Source organism: Erinaceus europaeus, chromosome 17 (assembly GCF_950295315.1).
Source record: "Erinaceus europaeus chromosome 17, mEriEur2.1, whole genome shotgun sequence".
In the NCBI taxonomy this organism is placed as follows: domain Eukaryota; kingdom Metazoa; phylum Chordata; class Mammalia; order Eulipotyphla; family Erinaceidae; genus Erinaceus; species Erinaceus europaeus.
The window spans coordinates 1,857,370-1,883,363 of NC_080178.1; the positions used below are offsets into that span (position 1 = coordinate 1,857,370).

Sequence of the window (25,994 nt, forward strand, 5' to 3'; positions counted from 1 at the left end):
AACCAGGCCGGCTGCCCTGCAAGCTCAGGGACAAAAGGCTTTCTCTTGTCTTGCCAGGACTAGCTCTGGCCTTTCTGCCCTCTCCTTCCCGGGAGAGGCTGGGGTCCATGCAGCTCTTGAAGTGCCTGGGGGGGGGGTTAGAAGTCAAGGGGCTCCATCCCCTCCAGTCCAGGGCCATTCAAGTCTGTCCCTGGAGCACAGGGTTCGGATCTCCAGTCTAAAGGAAACTTTTCTTTTCTTAATAATTTGCATCCTTGTAAAATATATATCTTTATTTATTGGATAGAGACAGCCAGTGATCAAGAGGGAAGGCTGCTCTAAGCAAGGGCTCCAGGCTTCAAAGCAAGTGGGCTCTCACCAGTGGACTGAGTCTATTTTCCCTCGTGTAAAAGGCTGGGGGGCCGCAGAGAGGTAGCTCACCCCGCAGAGTGCCAGCCTTACTGAGAGAAGCCCTGGGTTCAAGCCCCAGCAGCACATGGTGGGACCATGAATGGTATGGGGTGGGTGGGGTACAGAGACATGGCAAGATTTGAGGAACTTCGAACACCCAGCGAACCTGTCCTGCAGGGAGAGACAACAGGCCCACAGACCCAGCTGGCGTTCGACCCTCCCTGCTCACCAGTCCACAGTCCACCCACCCAGCCATGCACTGATTACACATCAACCCACCCATCCACCCATCCATCCATCCATCCACCCATCCATCCATCCATCCATTCATCCACCCATCTATTCATCATCCATCCATCCACACATCCAACCATCCATCCATCCACCCACCCATTCATCCATCCATCCACCCACCCATCCACCCATCCATCCATCCATCCACCCATCTATCCATCCACCCATCCATCCATCCATCCACCCACCCACCCATCCACCCATCCACCCATCCACCCATCCACCCATCCACCTATCCATCCATCTATCCACCCATCCATCCACCCACGCACCCACCCACCCATCCACCCATCCACCCATCACCCATCCATCCATCCACCCATCTATCCATCCACCCATCCATCCATCCACCCACCCACCCATCCACCCATCCACCCATCCATCCACCCATCCATCCATCCATCCATCCATCCATCCATCCACCTATCCATCCATCCACCCACCAACCCATCCATCCATCCACCCATCCATCCATCTATCCACCCATCCATCCATCCACCCACCCATCCATCCATCCATCCACCCACCCATCCATCCATCCATCCATCCACCCATCTATCCATCCACCCATCCATCCATCCACCCACCCTCCCATCCACCCATCCACCCATCCATCCATCCATCCACCTATCCATCCATCCACCCATCTATCCATCCATCCATCCATCCATCCACCCACCCATCCATCCACCGACCCACCCATCCACCCATCCATCCATGCATCCATCCACCCATCTATCCATCCACCCATCCATCCATCCACCCACCCACCCATCCACCCATCCACCCATCCATCCATGCATCCATCCACCCATCTATCCATCCACCCATCCATCCATCCATCCATCCATCCACCCATCCACCCATCCACCCATCCACCCATCCACCCATCCATCCATGCATCCATCCACCCATCTACTCATCCACCCATCCATCCATCCACCCACCCACCCATCCACCCATCCACCCATCCATCCATGCATCCATCCACCCATCTATCCATCCACCCATCCATCCACCCACCCATCCATCCACCCATCTATCCATCCACCCATCCATCCATCCACCCATCTATCCATCCACTCATCCATCCATCCATCCACCTATCCATCCATCCACCCATCCACCCACCCACCCATCCACTCATCCACCCATCCATCGACCCACCCATCCACTCATCTATCCATCCCCCCATCCACCCACCCATCCACCCATCCACCCACCCATCCATCCACCCATCCATCCACCCATCCATCCACCCATCCATCCACCCATCCATCCATCCACCCATCCATCCACCCACCCATCTATCCATCCAACCATCCATCCATCCATCCACCCATCCATCCATCCATCCATCCATCCATCCATCCATCCAAGCACCCATCCATCCACCCAACCATCCATCCATCCATCCACCCATCCACCCAACCATCCATCCATCCATCCACCCATCCACCCATCCATCCATTCACCCAACCATCCATCCACCCATCCACCCATCCACCATCCACTCATCCACCCACCCAGCCACTGATTCTTTGCAGCCTGGCCATGTGCTGTGCACCCCTGTCCTGTGTCATTCACGCCCATCCCCCAGGCCTGTTCGTCCAAGCACTGTCCGACATGCAGCCCCCACACCCCCAGGCGGGTGCCACACACCCATCCTCTGTCCCCCCCACCCCTCCACCGACAGTCACTCACCCCCACCTTCCCACCTGGCATTCTCCCCTCCCCAAGGGTGAGCCCACAGAGCCCGTCTGGGCACCGCAGGACCTACAGGAACTGGTGACAGCCCTGGGATTCTTGAAGATCCTCCCTGGGGAGGAGGGAGAGACACGCAGTTCTAGGACCACGTGGCTGGGGGGGGGGGTTTCGCCCAGCTCCCCTCTCCCCTCCGCCCCTGCCAATCTGGGGGGGCACCACACAGGGGAGCTGGCCCGTTGGCCTGGGCTAAGTCACCAGCCCCTGGGAGACCCACATGGGGGCTGCGTCCCAGGGAGACGGGGGCCCCCACTTTGTGAATGCAAACTTGGCCCCCACCTCCTGCCCAGAGAAGCAGAGCCAGAGAAGGGGAGCCCCACACCCCTTGTGGGCGAGTCAGACCTGCCCCACCCAGGAGAGGGCACCCACGGAGCCAGTCCCCAAGTCCCCAAGTCACCTTGACCCACCCACCAGTTTCCTGTCAAGTTGTTCAGGCAGGAAGGGCCCCCACACCCCCTGTCCTGGGGTGCCGACAAGGCCATCCGGCCACCCATTCATTCATTTATTCATTCATTCATTCATTCATTCACCATCCGCCACATTGTCCTGAGAAGCTGTGAGCAGGACTGGCCAGGTCGCCGCCCGTGGGGCTCCAGGGGAGGGGCCGCTGGACACTGGGGGGAGTGGGCAGCGTGAGCTGGGCTCCAAGGGGCTGGGGCCCCTCCAAGGAGGTGGGTTGGGTTGTCATGAATAGTGGGGAGCTCTAGGTGGGCAGACAGCTGGGGCAGACACTGCGGCAACTCTGTCGGGCCCCCGTTTGGGGGGGCCGCAGTCACTGACTCCTCCCCCTCCCCCCAGGGGAGAATGGGGGATGGGTCACCCTCCCCAGGGGCCCCCCAGCTTCCCTGACCTTCGACCTCACACACAGCCGCTGTCCCTTTAAAGGGACATGAGTCACAGGGTTAAGAATGAAAGTGACTCACTGGGAAGAGGCTGGTCACCCCCTGGCCGCCCGCCAGGCCTGCAGGAGGAAGCCGCTGACCGCAGCTGCCTGTGTGTGTTCAAACCACAAAAACCCGTTTGACATTCCAGGGCCGTGCGTCTGTCCTGTGTAACGTCCGTCCGTCCCTCATAAAGGGGACATTTAGGGCCAGCAGCTTGGGGGCGGCCGCTGGCCAGCTGATGGTGATGTCACCTTCCGTTAGGAATCCCCCCAAAAGCCAAAAACAAAAAGCAACAGGAAGCCAGAGTGAGAGACAGGTGAGCGGCAGTTTCCACTTACACCCCAACCTGACAGAGGCTGCGGGGGCCCACAGGGTGCCCAGGCTCAGGGCAGACACCTGAGACCTCCTGGAGCAGGGGCAGTAGTGACGCCAGGGGAGCTCTGGACCCACAGGCCTGGCTCAGGTCCCACTGGGAGCACACCAGCGGACTGCAGCACACACCTGACCCCCACACCTGTGCCCGTGCAGGCGTCACCAGCGGACTGCAGCACACACCTGACCCCCACACCTGTGCCCGTGCAGGCGTCACCAGCGGACTGCAGCACACACCTGACCCCCACACCTGTGCCCGTGCAGGCGTCACCAGCGGACTGCAGCACACACCTGACCCCCACACCTGTGCCCGTGCAGGCGTCACCAGCGGACTGCAGCACACACCTGACCCCCACACCTGTGCCCGTGCAGGCGTCACCAGCGGACTGCAGCACACACCTGCTCCCCACACCTGTGCCCGTGCAGGCGTCACCAGCGGACTGCAGCACACACCTGCTCCCCACACCTGTGCCCGTGCAGGCGTCACCAGCGGACTGCAGCACACACCTGACCCCTACACCTGTGCCCGTGCAGGCGTCACCAGCGGACTGCAGCACACACCTGACCCCCACACCTGTGCCCGTGCAGGCGTCACCAGCGGACTGCAGCACACACCTGACCCCCACACCTGTGCCCGTGCAGGCGTCACCAGCGGACTGCAGCACACACCTGACCCCCACACCTGTGCCCGTGCAGGCGTCACCAGCGGACTGCAGCACACACCTGACCCCCACACCTGTGCCCGTGCAGGCGTCACCAGCGGACTGCAGCACACACCTGACCCCTACACCTGTGCCCGTGCAGGCGTCACCAGCGGACTGCAGCACACACCTGACCCCCACACCTGTGCCCGTGCAGGCGTCACCAGCGGACTGCAGCACACACCTGACCCCCACACCTGTGCCCGTGCAGGCGTCACCAGCGGACTGCAGCACACACCTGACCCCCACACCTGTGCCCGTGCAGGCGTCACCAGCGGACTGCAGCACACACCTGACCCCCACACCTGTGCCCGTGCAGGCGTCACCAGCGGACTGCAGCACACACCTGACCCCCACACCTGTGCCCGTGCAGGCGTCACCAGCGGACTGCAGCACACACCTGACCCCCACACCTGTGCCCGTGCAGGCGTCACCAGCGGACTGCAGCACACACCTGACCCCCACACCTGTGCCCGTGCAGGCGTCACCAGCGGACTGCAGCACACACCTGACCCCCACACCTGTGCCCGTGCAGGCGTCACCAGCGGACTGCAGCACACACCTGCTCCCCACACCTGTGCCCGTGCAGGCGTCACCAGCGGACTGCAGCACACACCTGCTCCCCACACCTGTGCCCGTGCAGGCGTCACCAGCGGACTGCAGCACACACCTGACCCCTACACCTGTGCCCGTGCAGGCGTCACCAGCGGACTGCAGCACACACCTGACCCCCACACCTGTGCCCGTGCAGGCGTCACCAGCGGACTGCAGCACACACCTGACCCCCACACCTGTGCCCGTGCAGGCGTCACCAGCGGACTGCAGCACACACCTGACCCCCACACCTGTGCCCGTGCAGGCGTCACCAGCGGACTGCAGCACACACCTGACCCCCACACCTGTGCCCGTGCAGGCGTCACCAGCGGACTGCAGCACACACCTGACCCCTACACCTGTGCCCGTGCAGGCGTCACCAGCGGACTGCAGCACACACCTGACCCCCACACCTGTGCCCGTGCAGGCGTCACCAGCGGACTGCAGCACACACCTGACCCCCACACCTGTGCCCGTGCAGGCGTCACCAGCGGACTGCAGCACACACCTGACCCCCACACCTGTGCCCGTGCAGGCGTCACCAGCGGACTGCAGCACTACTGCTCCTGGAGGCCATTTTCTCCATTTTGTTGTCCTTGTTGTTGGATAGGACAGAGAGAAATGGAGAGAGGAGGGGGAAGACAGAGAGGGGGAGAGAAAGACAGACACCTGCAGACCTGCTTCACCGCCTGAGAAGCGACTCCCCTGCAGGTGGGGAGCCGGGGGCTCGAACCAGGATCCTTACGCCGGTCCTTGTGCTTTGTGCCACGTGCGCTTAACCTGCTGCGCTACTTGATTCTCCATTTAAAATAATAATAGTAGGTGCTGAGTAGCACACATTACTGTGCATAAGGACCTGGGTTCCAGCCCCTGGTTCCCACCTGCTGGGGGAAAGATTCCGGAGCCATGAAACAAATCTTCAGGTCTCCCTCTCCCTCCCTCCCTCCCCTTCTCTCTGTCCCTGTTTCTCTTTCCCATTCCCTCTCCCCAACTCAATTTCTCTCTGTCCTATCAAATAAAACAGAAAGAAAAACTGGGGGGGGGGGCACCAGAAACGGCGGGTCTGCAGTGCTGGCCCTGAGCCCCAGCGATGACCCTGGTGGCCATGTGCCCCCCCTTTCTGTTCTGGCTTCTGATCTGGGGAAGGAGGGTCCTCGATGTGCCACTGGTGGGGGGGGGAGCTGCTGCCGGAGGCTCGGGCTGGGGTGCAGGGAGGTGCCCGCCGCCCTCACCTGGAGGCCCCGCCCGCCGCCCCGGGCAGGTGATGGCATCCTGAGCGTGGGAACTTCCTGCCCACCTGTTTGCCTTGGGCCGCCCGCCCCAAGCCCCAGCCTCCAGCCAGACCGGTGAAAGGAAAGAATTGTTTCCTGACCTGAGCTCTCCTTGGCAAAGGCCACAGGAGCCCCGCCCTCCAGAGGCGAGCAGGGCACACCTGGGGGCAGGTGCAGGGTCCCCTCCAGACACCCCCGACCCCCCACCCGGGCCAGAGCACCGCGGGGTCACCGGCTCCCACTCCCTCTCCTCCCCGTCCTCGCAGGAGCCCGGCCGCAGGCCCCAGGGTGGGGGACTGTCCCCAGGTCGGAGGCCCTGCTTCCCATCTTGCAGAAGGCGCCTGCTCCTGGAACCTTTGTTCTTCCTTCCGGGGCAGGAAACATGGGGTTCAGCTCAGCCGGAATAGCCGCAGGTCAGGGCTGTCACAGTGTGAAATGTCAGCCGACGGCGGCCCTGCCACCAGGGCACTAAAAACAGATGGCGAAGTCTCCAGAGGCGGAGAAGCCATCACACAGCCAGGCGCTGGGCTGCTAGCAGATTGCTTTTTCCCTAAATAGAGGAGAGAGAGAGAGAGAGAGAGGAGAGAGAGGAGAGACAGAGAGAGAGACAGAGATACAGAGAGGGAGAGAGAGACAGAGAGAGGGAGAGAGACAGAGACAGAGAGAGACAGGCGGGGGGGTCAGCTGGGAGGACGGAGCTCCTAGGAGGCTGACCATGTCCCCTTAGAAATCTAATGGCAGCAAACTAGAAAGACCCGGCCTGCAGAGTCTTGACTCGGACAGCCCCCCACCTGAGCCCTCCAAGGGCAGAGTATTAATGAAGCTCCCACCCCAGCACCGAACACTGGAGCCGCAGAGCCCAGAAGACCTTGGTGAGGCCCCAGGCTTCTGCACCTGCTGAGCAACAATCTGTGCTCGATGGGTCATGTCTGTGCAGGGACAGGAGGTGGCGGCAGGGATAGATTGATTAGTTATGTCTGCGCAGAGACAGGAGTAGGAGGCAGGGTGTGCTTGATTAGTTATGTCTGCACAGGGACAGGAGTAGGAGGCAGGGTGTGGTTTGATTAGTCATGTCTGCTAGAGGACAAATATGGGTGGCAGAAATGCAATTGATTATTCATGTCTGCTGGGGAACAAGCATATGTGGCAGGGATGCAAGGGTAGCAGGGATGTGACTGATTACTCATGTCTGCTAGGGGCAGGCATGGGTGGCAGGAACTCGATTGATTGCTCATGTCTTCCAGGGGCAGGTGTGGGTGGCAGGGACAAGATTGACTACTCATGTCTGCCGGGGCAGGTGTGGGTGGCAGGGACAAGATTGATTACTCATGTCTGCCGGGGCAGGTGTGGGTGGCAGGGACAAGATTGATTACTCGTGTCTGCAGGGGCAGGTGTGGGTGGCAGGGACTCGATTGATTACTCGTGTCTGCAGGGGCAGGTGTGGGTGGCAGGGACTCGATTGATTACTCGTGTCTGCAGGGGTAGGTGTGGGTGGCAGGGACAAGATTGATTACTCGTGTCTGCAGGGGCAGGCGTGGGTGGCAGGGGCCGATTGATTACTCGTGTCTGCTGGGGCAGGCGTGGGTGGCAGGGGCCGATTGATTACTCATGTCTGCTGGGGCAGGCGTGGGTGGCAGGGACCCGATTGATTACTCATGTCTTATGGGGCAGGTGTGGGTGGCAGGGACCCGATTGATTACTCGTGTCTGCAGGGGCAGGTGTGGGTGGCAGGGACTCGATCGATTACTCGTGTCTGCAGGGGCAGGCGTGGGTGACAGGGACTCGATTGATTACTCGTGTCTGCAGGGGTAGGTGTGGGTGGCAGGGACGATGCCTGGGCTCTGGGTGGCCAAGGCGTTGGGGTCTGCTCAGTTTTGCCCAGCGGAGGTGAGGGGTGGCTCGTGCCCACTCCCCCAGGGGCCATGAGCCTCCCGGACAGAGAGGCAGGATGCCCAGCTGCCCCCACTGCCAATCACTGTGACACAGCAGACACGTGGTAGAAATGCCAGCCCGGCCACGTCCTCTGGGGACCCGGGCACAGCGCCCTCCCCGTGTGCCTCCCAGCCTCGCAAAGCGCAGGGACCGGCGTAAGGATCCCGGTTCGAGCCCCCGGCTCCCCACCTGCAGGGGAGTCGCTTCCCAGGCGGTGAAGCAGGTCTGCAGGTGTCTGTCTTTCTCTCCCCCTCTCTGTCTTCCCCTCCTCTCTCCATTTCTCTCTGTCCTGTCCAACAACAATGACAACAATAAAAAAAAGGGCAACAAAAGGGAATAAGTAAATATTAAAAAGAAAGAAAGGGATCATAAATAGATGATAGATAGAGAGATAGATAAATGGATAGATGGATGGATAATTTGTAGGTGGATGGGTGCGTGAATAGACAGGTGTAGAGAAAGAAAGAGAGACAGAGATAAAGGAAGGAAGGAAGGGAGCTAGAGGGAGGAGAGCTAGACAGACAGACAGATGACAGACAGCTGCAGGGCTCATTTTGGGGTGGGGGCACAGGCTGCACCGGGAAGGTCCCGGCCCAGGAAGCAGGGATCCTCCTCTGGGGCGCTCCTCTCCGGTTATCAGAAACCCGCCATGCAGCGAGTTCTTTGAGGCTTTTGTTTTCAGGGAGATAAAGTCGGGGCACGTTGTGCCAGACACCCCCCCAGGCTGGCTCCTCCCCAGGCCTGGTTCCCATGGGAAGACAGAACAATGGCGATTTCTTCTGAATGGGGCTCGGCAGAGCCAAAGGGTAAACAGGAGGGAGGGCACCCCATGCCAGCTCCTGGGGAGTGCATACCCCAGGGGGCTGGGCACACCCCGCGCAGGAGTGGCTGGGAACCTGGGGACCCGGGGTGGGGTGCTGCTACAAGGGGAGGGACGGACAGACGGAGAAAGAGACGATGGAGTAGGCAGAGGGGAGGAGCAGGTGGGGGAGACAGCGGGGTGGTTCTGCAGAGACTCTGCTGCTTCTTGGGGTTCTAAAGTCCCAGGTTCAATTCCCAGCACCACCATAAGCCAGAGCTGAGCAGTGCTGGGTGGGGAGGAGGAGGAAGAGAACCACACACAGAGAAGCCCCCAGGACTGCTGGCCTCTCAGCACAGAGCAGGCGCAGCTGGGGTCCCGCCGACGATGGCGGTGGCGGGCGCGGGAGGCCAGACCCAGTCACGGAGGCCGTGGTTGTGGGGAGTGGGGGGTTCTAGTCCAGCTCACCAGCTTCTCTCCTTCCTGACTGTGAAGCCAAGTGGCTGGTCCCCACTCCCCACTTCCCAGCCTTCACCTCAGGGGCCCGTCGGTGGGCCTCTGATGAGGGACAGGGGAGGAGGACTTTTTTTTTTCTCTTTTCTACCTTGGGGTTGAAACCTCTAGGGGTGCAGGATGGGCTGTGATGAAGGTGTTCCCACTCCAGATACAAGCCAAGGCTGTTCCCACTGGTTGAAGAGGAAGGACACCGAGGTTCACAGTGCCTTCCAAGCTTTGATCCTCAGCCTTGAGGGCTTCCTGGAGGTGGCAGCCTGAGGACTAGGGTGGCCACAGCAGAGGGGGAGAGGATGGGAGCAGGTCCAGCCCCTGGGGTGACATGGGGGGAGGAGGGAGTGTTTGGCAGCCGGTTCCCACCGGGCTCAGAAGCTGCCCGGACCAGCAACATGTGGACAGACAGATCGGCCGGGAGCCTCAGCCTCTGGCAACCCAACAGCCCTAGCCCCGGCCACCCCCCTGCAAAGGGAGGATGGTGGGGGAGTCCCAGGGGGGTGATGCTGATTCCCGCTGGTCCCTGGGGGACCCCTGGAGGCATGGGGGTCCCCTCCTCAGACTCTCCTGAGACTTGGGGGTCCAGATGTCCATGGAGCTGGAGCGACGTCTCAGTGCTGCACCCCAGGCCCCCAAGGCGCCTCTCAAACCAAGAAGGTGCCAGCCATTGCCTGGCAAATGGGGTGCGACCACCACCACCCCAGGGCCTGGCAGGGGCTCCCTGCTTCCAGCTTGCTCTTGGGGTCACTCTGACATGAGGAGAGGCTCTGGGCCTACAGAGCCGGGGTGGGGGGAGAGAGAGAGAGAGGGAGAGAAAGGGAGAGAGAGAGAAAGAGAGAGAGAGAAAGAGAGAGAGAGAAAGAGAGAGAGAGAGAAATAGAGTGAGAGAAAGAGAGAGAGAGAGAAAGAGAGAGAAAGAGAGAGAGAGATCCCATCCGTCCCAGGTCAACGGGGGGCAGGAGGGAGCCCCAGGCAGCCAGACCTGTCTCCCCGTTGCTCTAAGGTGGTCCGGAGGCAGCACCCTAACTCCTCTCGGCCTCCCCACCCGGCGTCTCTCCCCTCCCAGAGATTCACCATGTGCCTGGGGGTGGGGCGCCAGTGAGACCAGCTCACCAGTCAGCTCAGGCACCAGCAGCACTGGGGATCGAACCCAGGACCTCTCCCACTGAGTCACCTTCCAGGCCTCAGTGTTTTGGTTTGTTCTTAAAGATCTAATTATTTTGGGTGTCGGGCGGTGGCGCGTCTGGCTGAGCGCACATGTTACAGGGCGCAAGGACCCCAGTTCAAGCCCATGGTCCCCACCTGCAGGGGAGAAGCTTTGCAAGTGGTGACAGGGCTGCAGGGGTCTCTCTCCCTCTCTATCTCCCCCTGCTTTCAATTTCTCTCTGTCTCTCTCCAATAATAAGTCAATAAAATATAATTTTTAAAATAATGCAAAAAATCTAAAAAACTAAAATCATATTGTTATTTTCAGAGAGATGAGTGTGTGAGAGAGAAAGAAGGAGAAGGAATGAGCTGGGCAGACAAACACCGGGGCACCACTCAGCTCTGGGACAGTGCTGGGGTCACACCCAGGGCCTCACACCTGCAAGTCCTGTTCTCTCCTGCTGAGCGCCACCCCGGTCCCTCAAGTGGCTTTCCACCCCCTCCCCCTCATCCCAGGTGGCCGAGACTTTGTCCCCAAAGTCGTGAGTGAGAGCAGACTGGCCCCTCACCTGGGTGAGGGCTCGGTGCGGTGCCCCCGGCTCCCAGGGCTGCCAAGCATGGAAACGGGCGGGCTCAGGGGCTCTGGGATCTGTCATGCTCCACGTGCAGGCACATCCTGTGCCCATCAGCCTGGCGCCGGGGCGGGCACCTGGCAGAGGGCAACAGGAAACCATATCCAGGGAGTACGGCCTAGGGGCTCTGGGTGCATGCTTGGGGCTGGGAGGGGACGTCCTCTGCAAGCAGGGGGGACGCAGACCCATCACCCCTGAGGGCGGGCTCAGGGGTCTCTCTGCAGTGGGTTGCGGCCAGCGGCACGGCCTTCCCACACGGCGCCCAGTTGACTCCCCCCAAGGACCTATGTGTGCAGGAAGCTTGTACACCTGGCCCGTGACTCCCACATCCTGTGACATGGGGAGACTGAGGCCCCAAGAGGCAGCTGAGACCCCAGAGAGAAAGAGAGAGAGAGAAAGAGAGAGAGAGATGCCCGTCTACACAGCGGGGACGTGCAGCTCAACTTGCCAGCACTTGTGCCCGGTGACCAGAGAAGCCACCGTGTGGCCTCACTTGGCCCAGGACATCTGACTGGATTGTGATTGGATGGGGGCAGGTACACTGGGACAGGTGGACAGGCAGACAGACAAATAGATAAGTAGATGAATTGATGGGTAATTAAAGGGGTGGTGGGTGACCAGATGTGGGTAGATAAATAGAGAGTAGGTGGATGGGCATGGATAGTTAAGTGGTGGATAGAAGCACTGATGGTGGATAGCTGGACGGGTGAATAGATGGATGATGGGTGCATGGATGGTGGATAAATTGATGGACACATGAATGAAGGAAGGTAGGAAGGAGTCAGTGGAGAAGGGACGGATAATGTATGGGTGACTAGATGGATAGATGGTAGTTGAGGCAGACGGATGAAAGGACAATGGATGGATGGATTATGGATGGATGGATGGATGATGGATGAATGGATGGATGGATGGATGGATGGATGGGTGAATGGATGATGGATGGATGATGGATGAATGGATGGATGGATGGATGGATGGGTGAATGGATGATGGATGGATGAATGGGTGAATGGATGATGGATAGATGGATGGATGGATGGATGGATGATGGATGGAGGAATGGATGGATGATGGATGGAGGAATGGATGGATGATGGATGGATGAATGGGTGAATGGATGATGGATAGATGGATGGATGGATGATGGATGGAGGGATGGATGGAGGAATGGATGGATGATGGAGGAATGGATGGAGGAATGGATGGATGGGTGAATGGATGATGGATGGATGAATGGGTGAATGGATGATGGATAGATGGATGGATGGATGATGGATGGAGGGATGGATGGAGGAATGGATGGATGATGGATGGAGGAATGGATGGATGATGGATGGAGGAATGGATGGATGATGGATGGAGGGATGGAGGGATGGACCTTTGGATGGTTGGGTCCACAGATGGAAGAGAAGGATAAGTAGGAGTAATCTGATGAGCCACTGGGCAGGTGGGCAGCCCCTTGGAGGACCCTAGTGAGGGAAAAGCTGGGGTGGGCAGGTGCTTGAGGCTGGTGGGTGGTCCCTGCTGACCTACTTGCTCTGAGAGGGTCAGGCCCCAGCACCCAGCATCAGCTCAGGACCAGCCCAGGGCCGGGCACAGGTAGAGCCCCCCACACAGTGGATGCGCCGTGGGCTGCGGCGTGGTGAGGTGGGCAGGGGTCTACACCAGCAGGGCTGCCTGTCTCTCTTCCCGACTACGTCAGGTCTGGGCTCCTTGCCCCGGCGCCCGGTGCAGCAGACCCCCACCCACTGAGGTACACGGGGCTGGACAACCCTAGCCAAGGGGCCAGGGATGGGTGGGCGGACGGGGAGCTTGGGAGGATTCCTTCCTTCCTTCCTTCCTTCCTTTTTTTTTTTTTTTTTGCCTCCAGGGTTATCGCTGGGGCTTGGTGCCAGCACTACAAATCCACTGCTCCTGGAGGCCATTTTTCCCTTTTTATTGGGTGGCACAGAAAGAATTTGAGAGAGAAGTGCAAAGAGAGAGGGAGAGAGACAGAGAGACACCTGCAGACCTGCTGCACCGCTTGCAAAGCAACGCCCCTGCAAGTGAGGAGCCTGGACTCGAACCCGGATCCTTGCGCTTAGTACTACTTGCGCTGAATGGGGTCCACCACCATCCACCCCAGTTGGGGTCTCCTTCCCAGCAAAAGTGGAAGAGCTGGAGCCCCACCCCACGGCTGTGTTCTCGCCCCAAGCTGTCTCCAAACCGACCGGACTGCTTGCTCCAGAGCTCTGGCCCGCGTGTGCCGAGCGTGTTTCTCCTGCACTGTGCTTGTGTGTGTGCGCACGTGTGCATGTGTATGTGTGTGCATGTGTGCGTGCGTGTGTACATGTGCATGTGTGTGCGTGTGTGCATGCATGTGTGTGCGCATGTGTACATGTGCATGTGTGTGCGTGTGTGCATGCATGTGTGTGCGCATGTGTACATGTGCATGTGTGTGCGTGTGTGCGTGCATGTGTGTGCGCATGTGTACATGTGCATGTGTGTGCATGTGTGTATGCGTGCGTGCGCACGTGTGTACATGTGCATTGTGTGCGCGCGTGTGTGTGTGTGTGTGTGTGTGTGTTCCCACCACTTCTAGGCCAACTTTCTGAAACTTCTTTTAATTCCAGAGAGAGACAGAGAGAGGGAGAGAGACCACAGCACTGCTCCACCATCCACGTGGTTCAGGGGCTCAAACCCAGGACCTCACCCAGGGCTCGGCGTGTGATCCGCCTGCCTAGTGGGCTCTCTCCGGCCCCCGGCCCCCGGCCACCCATGGGGGCACCACAGGCCCCCACACCGGCTGCTCCACACCCACGGGCAGCCCACACCTCCCACCGACCGGCCCGCTGCTGATCCTCTGGCCGCCGGCTCCCGTGCGTCCCCCATCCTGTCCCCGTCTGACTGGTTCCCCTTCCTCCAGCCGGCCAAGACCAGCACAGCCTCCTCCTCCCCTTTTTCCATTTTATTGGATAGAGAATGGAGAGAAATTGAGACAGGAGGGGGAGAGAGAGGGGAAGAGAGAAAGACCTTGCAGCCCTGCTTCTCCACTCAGGAAGCATCCCCACTACAGGTGGGGAGTCAGGGCTCGAACCTGGGTCCCTGTTCAGATTCTTGTGCGTGGTACTATGTGTGCGTAACCAGTGTGCTGCCTCCCGGCCCCTCTCTGCCTTCTCTTTTGCTCTCTCTCATCACACAAGCAGATTCGCAGACACCTGTGTTTAGTTTCTGATTTCAGCGTGCAAGAGGAGGAGGGAGAAGAGGAGGAAAAGGAAGAGAGAGAGGAGGACAGTTCCTAAGACTATGATTGGGGGGTTGGGTAGCGCAGCGGGTTAAGCGCACCTGGCGCAAAGCGCAAGGACCTGCTTAAGGATCCCGGTTCGAGCCCCCGGCTCCCCACCTGCAGGGGAGTCGCTTCACAGGCGGTGAAGCAGGTCTGCAGGCGTCTGTCTTTCTCTCCCCCTCTCTGTCTTCCCCTCCTCTCTCCATGTCTCTCTGTCCTATCCAGAAACAACGACAGCAAAATAATATCAATAATGATAAACAACAAGGGCAGCAAAAGGGAAAAAATGGCCTCCAGGAGCAGTGGATTCATGGTGCAGGCACCGAGCCCCAACGATAACCCTGGAGGCAAAAAAAAGAAAAGAAAAGATTGTGACATGGGACCTCACTTTGAGAAGCGCCTCCGGGCCTGGCTGGGGGGAGACTGGGGTCTTTCCACAGGGAACTTGGGAACCTTCTGTGGGGCCCAGGGAGGGAGCGGAGGAGCCTTTGTCCCCATGCAAATCTCCCAGGGCCCTTCTGCGGGATTTGCATGGAGGGGGCGTGGTGGTGGTGTCCTGGCCTGAGCTGCGGGTCCTGTGGGTGCTGAGCACAGGTGTGAGGCAGCCCAGGGACCTGTTCCCAGGTATCCGATTCCTCTGCCTTCTGGTGGCCTCCCCCCTTGGCCCCACCCCACACCCCCAGAAACGCCCTTTTATGAAGTCCCAGAGAACCAGTCCCGGGTCTACACCCAGGCCCTGGGTGAGCTCCACTGGGCGGTGGCAGGAAGCCTTGGGTGTCCACAGATATGAGGGGACAGAGGGTTGACATGCCACATACACACACACATGCACGTGCGCGCGCACACACACACACACACACACGCACACACGAGAGACCCTGGAACCCGACTGGCAGAGGCTCAGACGCTGTGCTACCTCCAGGGGCCTGAGATGCGCCTGTGTTCCCCACAGCAGGAAGAGAAGCAGCCAGAGCCTGGGCGGGGGGCCTCACAAAGCATTTCCCTTTTTTAATTTCTTTTTTTTAAAATATTTATTTATTTATTCCCTTTTGCTGCCCTTGTTGTTTTATCCTTGTTGTGGTCATTATTGTTATTGTTATTGATGTCATTGTTGTTGGACAGGACAGAGAGAAATGGAGAGAGGAGGGGAAGACAGAGAGGGGGAGAGAAAGACAGACACCTGCAGACCTGCTTCACCGCCTGTGAAGCGACTCCCCTGCAGGTGGGGAGCCGGGGGCTCGAACCGGGATCCTTGTGCCTGTCCTTGTGCTTTGTGCCACCTGCGCTTAACCTGCTGCGCCGCCGCCCGGCCCCCAGTCTTTCCCTTTAATAAAGATGAGGGCCGGGCTCCGCCATGCTCCAGCCCCCAACCACCACGTGGTGAAGCCCCTGCAGGCAGGGAGACTCCTGAGCAGTGGAGAAGCGCCTCTCTCTTCCTTTCTGTGTCTCACCCTCTATCATAAGAAAGAAAGAAAGAGAGAGAGAGAGGGAGGGAGGGAGGGAGGGAGGTAAAGTTCATAGTAGCGGAGGAACAGGGCAGAGTCCTAGCTTGCGTCTTCATGGAAAAAACAGAAAACAGAAAATGAATCATTATGGGAAGCGAGTCCCTTCAGGAGAAGTGGGCGTGTCTCTGGGGGAGGGACTCGGGAAGATGCCCCTTAAGAGGTGGGAGAGGGGCCCGTGGCGTACCTGGTTGAGTGCACACGTTACAGTGCACAAGGGCCTGCGTTCAAGCCCCCAGTCCCCACCTGCAGGGGGAAAGCCTCATGAGTGGTGAAGCAGAGCTGCAGGTGTCTCGTTTCGCTCTCGCTCTCTCTCTCTCTTCCCTCTTGGTTTTCTCGCTCTTCCCTCTTCCCTCTTGGTTTCTGGCTGTTTCTACCAAATAAATAAAAATAAATTTAAAAAAAGTGTTAAAAGCGGGGGTAGATAGCATAATGGTTATGCAAAGAGACTCTCATGCCTGAGGTTCCCAAGTCCCAGGTTCAATCCCCTGCACCACCATAAGCCAGAAAAATATAAATAAAATGGGGGTCAGGGGGTAGCGCAGCGGGTAAAGCGCACGTGGCGCAAAGCGCAAGGACCGGCAGAAGGATCCCGGTTCAAGCCCCCGGCTCCCCACCTGCAGGGGAGTCACTTCCCAGGCGGTGAAGCAGGTCTGCAGGTGTCTGTCTTTCTCTCCCCCTCTCTGTCTTCCCCTCCCCTCTCCATTTCTCTCTGTCCTATCCAACAACAATGACATCAATAACAGCGATAATAATAACCACAACAACGATAAAACAACCAGGGCAACAAAAGGGAAAAAATAGCCTCCAGGAGCAGTGGATTCATGGTGCAGGCACCGAGCCCTGACAATAACCCTGGAGGCAATAAAATAAAATAATTAATTAAATTAAATAAAAATAAAAGTTTTAAAAGGGAAAGGGAGTGTCTGGATGAGATGTTTGCCTCTCAAGCATCAGGCACCGAGTTCCATCCCCAGCATCCAGTGAGCCAGAGTGATGCTCTGGGTCTCTGTCCCCCCCACACACACTCCTCAAATATTCAAAGAAAGAAGAAGGGGAAGAGAAGGGAGAGATCAAACAACCCTCCTTCTGTTGAGTTGGTACCCATTGGATGGATGGATTGATGGATAAATGATGGATGATGGACAGATGGATGGACGGATGATGGATGGATGGGTGAGTGGATCTGGGGATGGATGGATGGATGGATGAACGATGGATGGATGGATGGATGAACAGATGGATGGATGATGAATGGATGGGTGAGTGAATGGGGATTGATGGATGGATGCATGGATGGACAGATGGATGTATGATGCATGGATGGGTGAGTGGATGGGGAGATGAACGAATGGACGGATGGACAGATGGATGTATGATGGATGGATGGGTGAGTGGATGAGGAGATAAATGGATGGATGGACAGATGGATGGGTGGATGGGTGAGTGGATGGGGAGATGAACGAATGGATGGATGGATGGATGGACAGATGGATGGATGATGGATGGATGGGGGGATGAATGGATGGGTGGATGGATGAGTGGAAGGATGAGTGGATGGGGTGGATGAGCAGACGAGCGGGACATGGAATGAGTGTCCTTACAGATGCCTGCTTATGGGTGGGGGTCCACAGGCCCCCAGGCCCCCCGACCCCGGAGCCCAGGAGCTGCGCTCAGCAGAGGTGCCTCCCGCCCTGTGCCCGAGGGCAGACCCGTAAGTGCTGGGGGCGGCCACCACACAGCAACTTCCTCTGGCATCCTGGGCTGGGTGGGGACGGGGACACCTGGGGACGAGGCCGGGGAGGGCAGCACCGAGCCTGCCCTCCTGCCATCTGCCGTCGCCCAGATGCCACCGTCCTGCCCTCCTGCACCCCACCCCCGGCTTCCTCTTTCACAGAGGCCTCCGTGCACCACCCGCCCCCCAGCCCTGCTGTCGGGGAATCTAACACCTGCATCAGCTTCTGTGCTTCTGAAGGATGAGAGACACTCCCCCGGACAGATCTTCCTGTGGGAAGTCTGCCGGTACAAGGCACTGGGTCCCAGTGCCGGGAGCTGGGGAGCGGGTGGGAGCTGGGTGCAGGGAGATGCAGCCTGGAGGCCCCGGGGGAGAGAAAGAAAGAGTGTGGGGAGAGGGGCAGGAGGCGCACCCTGTGGGGCACACATGACGCCATGCATAAGGACCTGGGTTCGAGCCCCCACTGCCCACCTGCAGGGGGGACACTTTACCAGCAGTGAAGCAAGTCTACAAGTGTCTCTCTCTCTCTCCCTCTCTATCTCTCCTTCCCTTCTCATCTTTTCTTTCCTTTTTTTGGGGGGGGTTATCTTTGTCTTTTTATGAGGCTCTTGATTTATTGTCATTGATTAAGGGACACCTCTGAAGCTCTCAGGAGTGCAGGGCCCACCACTTGACCAGGGGACCGCGGCTGGGGAATGTATCTGACTCCACAGCCATCTGGGATGAGGCAATTTTCAGCCGCCATGTCTTCAGATTCATCTGCGTTAAACGTTCTTGGAGATGTGGATCTTCTGGCATCCAGGGAATTTGAACATGGCCCTGTGCAGGGCCTCGATCACATGCTCCTTGTTCTGCAGCTCGGTGCGGATGGACATGATGACCTGGCCAGTGTGGACTCTGGCTACGATGCCCTGGGGCTTCCCCAAAGCAGCATCCCTGTCTGGAGCCTAAGGTGAGGGACAGCAGGAGGCCGGGCGTAAAACGAACAGCGAGCAGGAAGGGCGTCTCCAGGGCTCCTCAGGGCAGCTACACAAGCAGCAAGCTGCACACACTACCCAGGGGGCTGCTATTTGCAGCCACTGCACATCGGGCGCCATGGGGAGGCCAGCACGGTCGGCTTCATTGGCTGCAGACCCTCTCAACTTTTCTCCGTACCAAAAAAAAAAAATAGAAAAGATAAAAAAGAAAGAAAATAGGAGAAAAAATGGACACTGGTAGCTACACAGTGCCGGCACCGAGTCCCAAAGTAGCCATAGTGACACCAGTGTTATTACTGGAACTCGGTGCCTACATTTTTTTAACTGTCCTATTTTTAAAAATATTGATTGATTTATTCCCTTTTGATGCCCTTGTTGTTTGTTGTTGTTGTTATTGATGTTATTGTTGGATAGGACAGAGAGACATGGAGAGAGGAGGGGAAGACAGAGAGGGGGAGAGAAAGACAGACACCTGCAGACCTGCTTCACCGCCTGGGAAGCGACTCCCCTGCAGGTGGGGAGCCGGGGGCTCGAACCGGGATCCTTACTCCAGTCCTTGTGCTTTGCGCCACCTGCGCCTAACCTGCTGCACTACCGCCTGACTCCATCTTTTTCCTTTTTGGCCTAAAGATGCTCTGGCTCGGACCTGCCGGGGTCAAGGCCACTTCCCCTAGGAATGCACAGCCTGCCGGAGTCCCTGGTCTCTCCTCCAAGCTGTCCTTGTCCCCAACGTCACCTGCAGCCCCGGAGACTGTCACAGCCCTGGTGTTGGGGAGACGCAAGCATGTTGGCATGCCCCTGCAGCATGTCATGGGAAACCCCACAGACCATGGGCACAGATGCAGTGGGTGCCTTCCCACCCCACCCCAACCCCCTCAGACCGAGGAGGCAGGGCTGGATGGGCAGGATGCCGCCGCCTTTGATACCTGACCCCACAGGCAGGCATGTCCCTGCCCCCAATGCCAAGCAGAAGGCACCGGGTTTGCTTTACAAAATAATGATAATAATAACGCCACAAACTTCTTTCAGTCACCAGGGCCTCCCGCGGGGGTAGTGGGAGGCTCAGGGGCCCATCACCCTTCCCTTTCCTCTTCTCTAACAGCAGGCACGGCTGCCACCGACGTCCTGAGAACCCCACCACGATGTCACAAGGCCAGGTGCCGTCTCTGTGGCCCTGAGAGTCCACAGTCTCCATCCGTGGGAACAGAGGAGTCCTGAGGGCTGCGGCAGGGTTCCTCCAAGTCCACAAGGTCGCTCAAGGTCGCAGCTGGGAGGCAGGAGTCATGAGGACGGGGCCTTGGCTTCTGGTGACAGGGGCATGTGTCCCCGGGGACCCTGAAGCAGGTGGCAGGGGACCTGCTATGGCAGGGAGGAGAGTCACCCGTCAGGCTAAGAGTCCTGGCTGGGCAGATGCCCGAGGCCCAGCCACCTGCCGTCTACAAGAAACCCACGTGAATGCGGACATACAAGCAGACAGACTTGCCGCCAACTCCAGTTCAGGTTCTAGTTGTGTTTTCTCAGTAATTTTTCAACTCTTTTTATTATTATTTTTTCCCTTTTGTTGCCCTTGCTGTTTATCGTCGTTGTTGTTGTTATTATTGATGTCGTCATTGTTGGACAGGACAGAGAGAAATGGAGAGAGGAGGGGAAGACAGAGAGGGGGAGAGAAAGACAGACACCTGCAGACCTGCTTCACCGCCTGGGAAGCGACTCCCCTGCAGGTGGGGAGCCGAGGGCTCGAACCGGGATCCTTAAGCAGGTCCTTGCACTTCAAGCCATATGTGCTTAACCCACTGCGCCACCGCCTGGCTCCCAGTAATTTTTTTTTTTTTAATGAGAAATATACATCTAAGGGAGAACCCCAGGTCAAGAAGCTGGAACCAGTCTGGTCGCCACGCTCCAAGATGGACACCAATAAGGATCCCCATGCCCCGTCATCCGCAGGCTGGACAATTCCCTCCCACCTAGGAAAGGGCCAAGAGTTCAGTCAGGCAAAGTCGCGAGGGCAATGACTGTTGGCTTTGCACCCCGGTCCCTGCAGCCCCAGCAGCACCCAGAATGCAGCTTCATCAATGACCAGCCTGGCGCCCGGGACGCCCGGCAGAGCTTCCAGGTTCCAGACCCACAGAGCCAGTCACGCGCTTCGATCCTAAGCCACCCGTTTGGGGGTGAGTCTATGCAGCGAAGCTGCACCACTGCAGAAGCAACATTCGAGAGCAACAACGGCCCCAGATGTTCCAGACAGGACACTGACTACCCTCGCACGGGGCAAGCGTGCGGGCAGAGGCGAGGAGGGGAGGAGGCCAGCAGCTGGGCACACGGTGGGCAAAGAACAGAAGTCTGGTGGTGAATGGAAGACTCACCTAGCCCCGATATTTTATGCAGGACAAATAGAGGAAGTAACTGCCGGAGGGTGGGAGTAGACAACACAATGGTTAGGCAAAGAGACTGTCGTGCCTGAGGCACCAAAGTCCCAGGTTCAATAACCTTGCTCCCCCATAAACCAGAGCTGAGCAGGGCTCTGGAAAGAGAGAGAGACAGGAGCCAGGTGGTGGTGCACCTGGTTGAGTACATGTCACAATGCTCTGGGACCCGGGTTCGAGCCCCTGGTGCCCACCTGCAAGGGGAACGCTTTGAGAGTGGTGAAGCAGGGCTACGGGTGTCCCTCTGTCTCTCTCTATCTCCCCTTCCTCCAGATTTCTGGCTGTCTCTATGAAATAAATAAAGATAATTTTAAAAAAAGGGAGTCGGAGGGCAGTGCAGCGGGTTAAGCTCTCATGTGGCGCAAAGCGCAAGGACCGGCGTGAGGATCCCGGTTCGAACCCCCAGCTCCCCACCTGCAGGGGAGTCGCTTCCCAGGCGGTGAAGCAGGTCTGCAGGTGTCTGTCTTTCTCTCCCCCTCTCTGTCTTCCCCTCCTCTCTCCATTTCTCTCTGTCCTATCCAACAACGACGACATCAATAACAACAACAATAATAACCACAACCATAAAACAAGGGCAACAAAAAAGGGCATAAATATAAAAATTTTTTAAAAAGAAAATGCTTAAAATGTAAAAAAAAGAAAGAAAGAGAAAGAAAAGAAAGAGGGCGGGGCGGGGGCTGGAGAAGTAGCTCACCATGTAGGGAGCCTGCCTTGGCATGCACATGGCCCAGGTTTCCGCCCTGGCACCACACGGGAGGTGCTCTAGCATGAGAGGAAGATCTGCGGCAGAGCTTCTCTCCCTCTCTTCGTCTTTATCTGGAAGTGAAGCAGCAGCCCGGGACCCACGAGGTGGCACATGCACGGGCTGACTCCGCAGCGATGACTCACTAGAAAGAACCCACAGGGCTTCGTGCACTTTGCTGTTAAGGGGTTTTCCCGGCAGCCCCAGCACCCAGCTTTGCCCAGGGGGTGGAGGGCGGGATGGGCGCCACGCAGCCAGCATCCGTCCGCTCAGGACAGAGACTCACTCCCGGAGGCCCAGGTGGGCCACGTGGCCCGGGTAAGGGGGGAGGCGCCGGGGACTGGGGCACGTGACCTAAGACTAGCCAATGGCATGTCTCGGTGTTTGAAGCCTGTGGCCAATCAGATAGCAGACGGCAATGATAGAGCATGTGACCCAGCCTAGCCAATCCAACATCGGCTTCAGTGATTGGACCGGAAGAACCATGTGGCCCAATCCCACCAATGAGGCTCTTGCTGGGGGATGCTGGGACGTTCTCCCCTGTTGGCCGTCTTGTGGTCCGCAGGAAGGAGGTGGGAGGCGGCCACGTGGGTGCCCACCGCGGCACCCCGTCCCGCCCGCCGCACCCGTGTGCTTGCAGAGGCCAGTCGGGGAGTCACGTGGCCGGGACTGTCACCTGGTGTGTGTCCCCAGCACGCGGCCAGGGGCCATGCCACGTCCCCTGATGCCACCGCGAGGAGCCCTCGGCGGGCGGCGGACAATGGGCCCGGAGGCGGGCTTTTCAGGCGGGAGCGGAGGCGAGATTTACGGCCTGGGAAGGCACCGGGACCACGCGGCCCCCGAGGCCCCGCCGGGCCGCCCATTGTCCCGGGCGGCGGTGGAGGATCAGAGGCGGATGCTAATGAAGCCGCTTCAATGCGCCTTTGATGGACCCGGGAGAAAGAAAGGAGCCCTTCCCGGCGGTGGCGGCATCAAAGAACGTGGCGCACCCCCCCCCCCCGGCCCGCGGCGGGGACCAGGCCCCACGGTGGGGCTGACGTGTGCAGCCCCGACGGCCCTTCTGGACGCAGGATTTATGGCCCCGAACTGGCCTCGCAGAAGGACAAAGGACGAGCCAGAGGGTCTGCGGGCGCGGGGCGAGCCGGTCCCCGGGGGCCTCCGGATGGGAGGGAGCTTCTCGTCCTTGGAGAACAGTCGGCGGGGGAAGGGCCCGCGCCTCCCCTCGGCTCTCAGTTTGTCGCGCCTGCAGTTCCTGTCACCTGAAGACAGTTCACATCCGGCCCTTGAGCTGGGCACAGCCTGGGAGAGAGTAGCAAGAAGAAGAGAAAAAGTGGCAGGAAGAAGAGAGAGAAAGTAGCGGGAAGAAGAGAGAGAAAGTAGCAGGAAGAAAGGAAAAAGTGGCAGGAAGAAGAGAGAGAAAGTAGCGGGAAGAAGAGAGAGAAAGTAGCAGGAAGAAGAGAGAGAGAAAGTAGCAGGAAGAAGAGAGAGAAAATAGCAGGAAGAAGAGAGAGAAAGTAGCAGGACGAAGAGAGAGAAAGTAGCAGGAAGAAGAGAGAAAATAGCAGGAAGAAGAGAGAGAAAGTAGCAGGAAGAAGAGAGAGAGAAAGTAGCAGGAAGAAGAGAGAGAAAGTAGCAGGAAGAAGAGAGAGAAAGTAGCAGGAAGAAGAGAGAAAGTAGCGGGAAGAAGAGAGAGAAAGTAGCGGGAAGAAGAGAGAGAAAGTAGCAGGAAGAAGAGAGAGAAAGCAGCAGGAAGAAGAGAGAGAAAGTAGCGGGAAGAAGAGAAAGTAGCAGGAAGAAAAGAGAAAGTAGCGGGAAGAAGAGAGAGAAAGTAGCGGGAAGAAGAGAGAGAAAGTAGCGGGAAGAAGAGAGAGAAAGTAGCAGGAAGAAGAGAGAGAAAGTAGCGGGAAGAAGAGAGAGAAAGTAGCGGGAAGAAGAGAGAGAAAGTAGCGGGAAGAAGAGAGAGAAAGTAGCGGGAAGAAGAGAGAAAGTAGCGGGAAGAAGAGAGAGAAAGTAGCAGGAAGAAGAGAGAGAAAGTAGCGGGAAGAAGAGAGAGAAAGTAGCGGGAAGAAGAGAGAAAGTAGCGGGAAGAAGAGAGAGAAAGTAGCGGGAAGAAGAGAGAAAGTAGCGGGAAGAAGAGAGAGAAAGTAGCGGGAAGAAGAGAGAAAGTAGATGGAAGAAGAGAGAGAAAGTAGCGGGAAGAAGAGAGAGAAAGTAGCGGGAAGAAGAGAGAGAAAGTAGCGGGAAGAAGAGAGAGAAAGTAGCGGGAAGAAGAGAGAGAAAGTAGCAGGAAGAAGAGAGAGAAAGTAGCGGGAAGAAGAGAGAGAAAGTAGCAGGAAGAAGAGAGAGAAAGTAGCGGGAAGAAGAGAGAGAAAGTAGCGGGAAGAAGAGAGAAAGTAGCGGGAAGAAGAGAGAGAAAGTAGCAGGAAGAAGAGAGAGAAAGTAGCGGGAAGAAGAGAGAGAAAGTAGCGGGAAGAAGAGAGAAAGTAGCGGGAAGAAGAGAGAGAAAGTAGCGGGAAGAAGAGAGAAAGTAGCGGGAAGAAGAGAGAGAAAGTAGCGGGAAGAAGAGAGAAAGTAGATGGAAGAAGAGAGAGAAAGTAGCGGGAAGAAGAGAGAGAAAGTAGCGGGAAGAAGAGAGAGAAAGTAGCGGGAAGAAGAGAGAAAGTAGCGGGAAGAAGAGAGAAAGTAGCGGGAAGAAGAGAGAAAGTAGCGGGAAGAAGAGAGAGAAAGTAGCGGGAAGAAGAGAGAGAAAGTAGCGGGAAGAAGAGAGAGAAAGTAGCGGGAAGAAGAGAGAGAAAGTAGCGGGAAGAAGAGAGAGAAAGTAGCGGGAAGAAGAGAAAGAAAGTAGCGGGAAGAAGAGAGAAAGTAGCGGGAAGAAGAGAAAGTAGCGGGAAGAAGAGAGAGAAAGTAGCAGGAAGAAGAGAGAGAAAGTAGCAGGAAGAAGAAAGTAGCGGGAAGAAGAGAGAGAAAGTAGCAGGAAGAAGAGAGAGAAAGTAGCAGGAAGAAGAGAGAGAAAGTAGCGGCAAGAAGAGAGAGAAAGTAGCGGGAAGAAGAGAGAAAGTAGCGGGAAGAAGAGAGAGAAAGTAGCGGGAAGAAGAGAGAGAAAGTAGCGGGAAGAAGAGAGAAAGTAGCGGGAAGAAGAGAGAAAGTAGCAGGAAGAAGAGAGAGAAAGTAGCAGGAAGAAGAGAGAGAAAGTAGCGGGAAGAAGAGAGAGAAAGTAGCGGGAAGAAGAGAGAGAAAGTAGCGGGAAGAAGAGAGAAAGTAGCGGGAAGAAGAGAGAAAGTAGCGGGAAGAAGAGAGAAAGTAGCGGGAAGAAGAGAGAGAAAGTAGCGGGAAGAAGAGAGAGAAAGTAGCAGGACGAAGAGAGAGAAAGTAGCGGGAAGAGAGAGAAAGTAGCTGGAAGAAGAGAGAAAGTAGCGGGAAGAAGAGAGAGAAAGTAGCGGGAAGAAGAGAGAGAAAGTAGCGGGAAGAGAGAGAAAGTAGCGGGAAGAAGAGAGAGAAAGTAGCGGGAAGAAGAGAGAAAGTAGCGGGAAGAAGAGAGAGAAAGTAGCGGGAAGAAGAGAGAGAAAGTAGCGGGAAGAGAGAGAAAGTAGCAGGAAGAAGAGAGAAAGTAGCGGGAAGAAGAGAGAGAAAGTAGCGGGAAGAAGAGAGAGAAAGTAGCGGGAAGAAGAGAGAGAAAGTAGCGGGAAAAAGAGAGAGAAAGTAGCGGGAAGAAGAGAGAGAAAGTAGCGGGAAGAGAGAGAAAGTAGCGGGAAGAAGAGAGAGAAAGTAGCAGGAAGAAGAGAGAGAAAGTAGCGGGAAGAGAGAGAAAGTAGCGGGAAGAAGAGAGAGAAAGTAGCGGGAAGAAGAGAGAAAGTAGCGGGAAGAAGAGAGAGAAAGTAGCGGGAAGAAGAGAGAGAAAGTAGCAGGAAGAAGAGAGAGAAAGTAGCAGGAAGAAGAGAGAAAATAGCGGGAAGAAGAGAGAGAAAGTAGCGGGAAAAAGAGAGAGAAAGTAGCGGGAAAAAGAGAGAGAAAGTAGCGGGAAGAAGAGAGAGAAAGTAGCGGGAAGAAGAGAGAAAGTAGCG

General features: G+C 57.4%; 1 non-coding gene across 1 annotated transcript; it reads right to left on the reverse strand.

Annotated features, from left to right (window-relative positions):
* Window positions 1–18,790: 18,790 nt before the first annotated feature.
* On the reverse strand, window positions 18,791–18,923 carry LOC132534159 (small nucleolar RNA SNORA70). Its single transcript, XR_009545833.1, has one exon. It is a non-coding gene; the product is annotated as a small nucleolar RNA SNORA70 (small nucleolar RNA).
* Window positions 18,924–25,994: the final 7,071 nt, after the last annotated feature.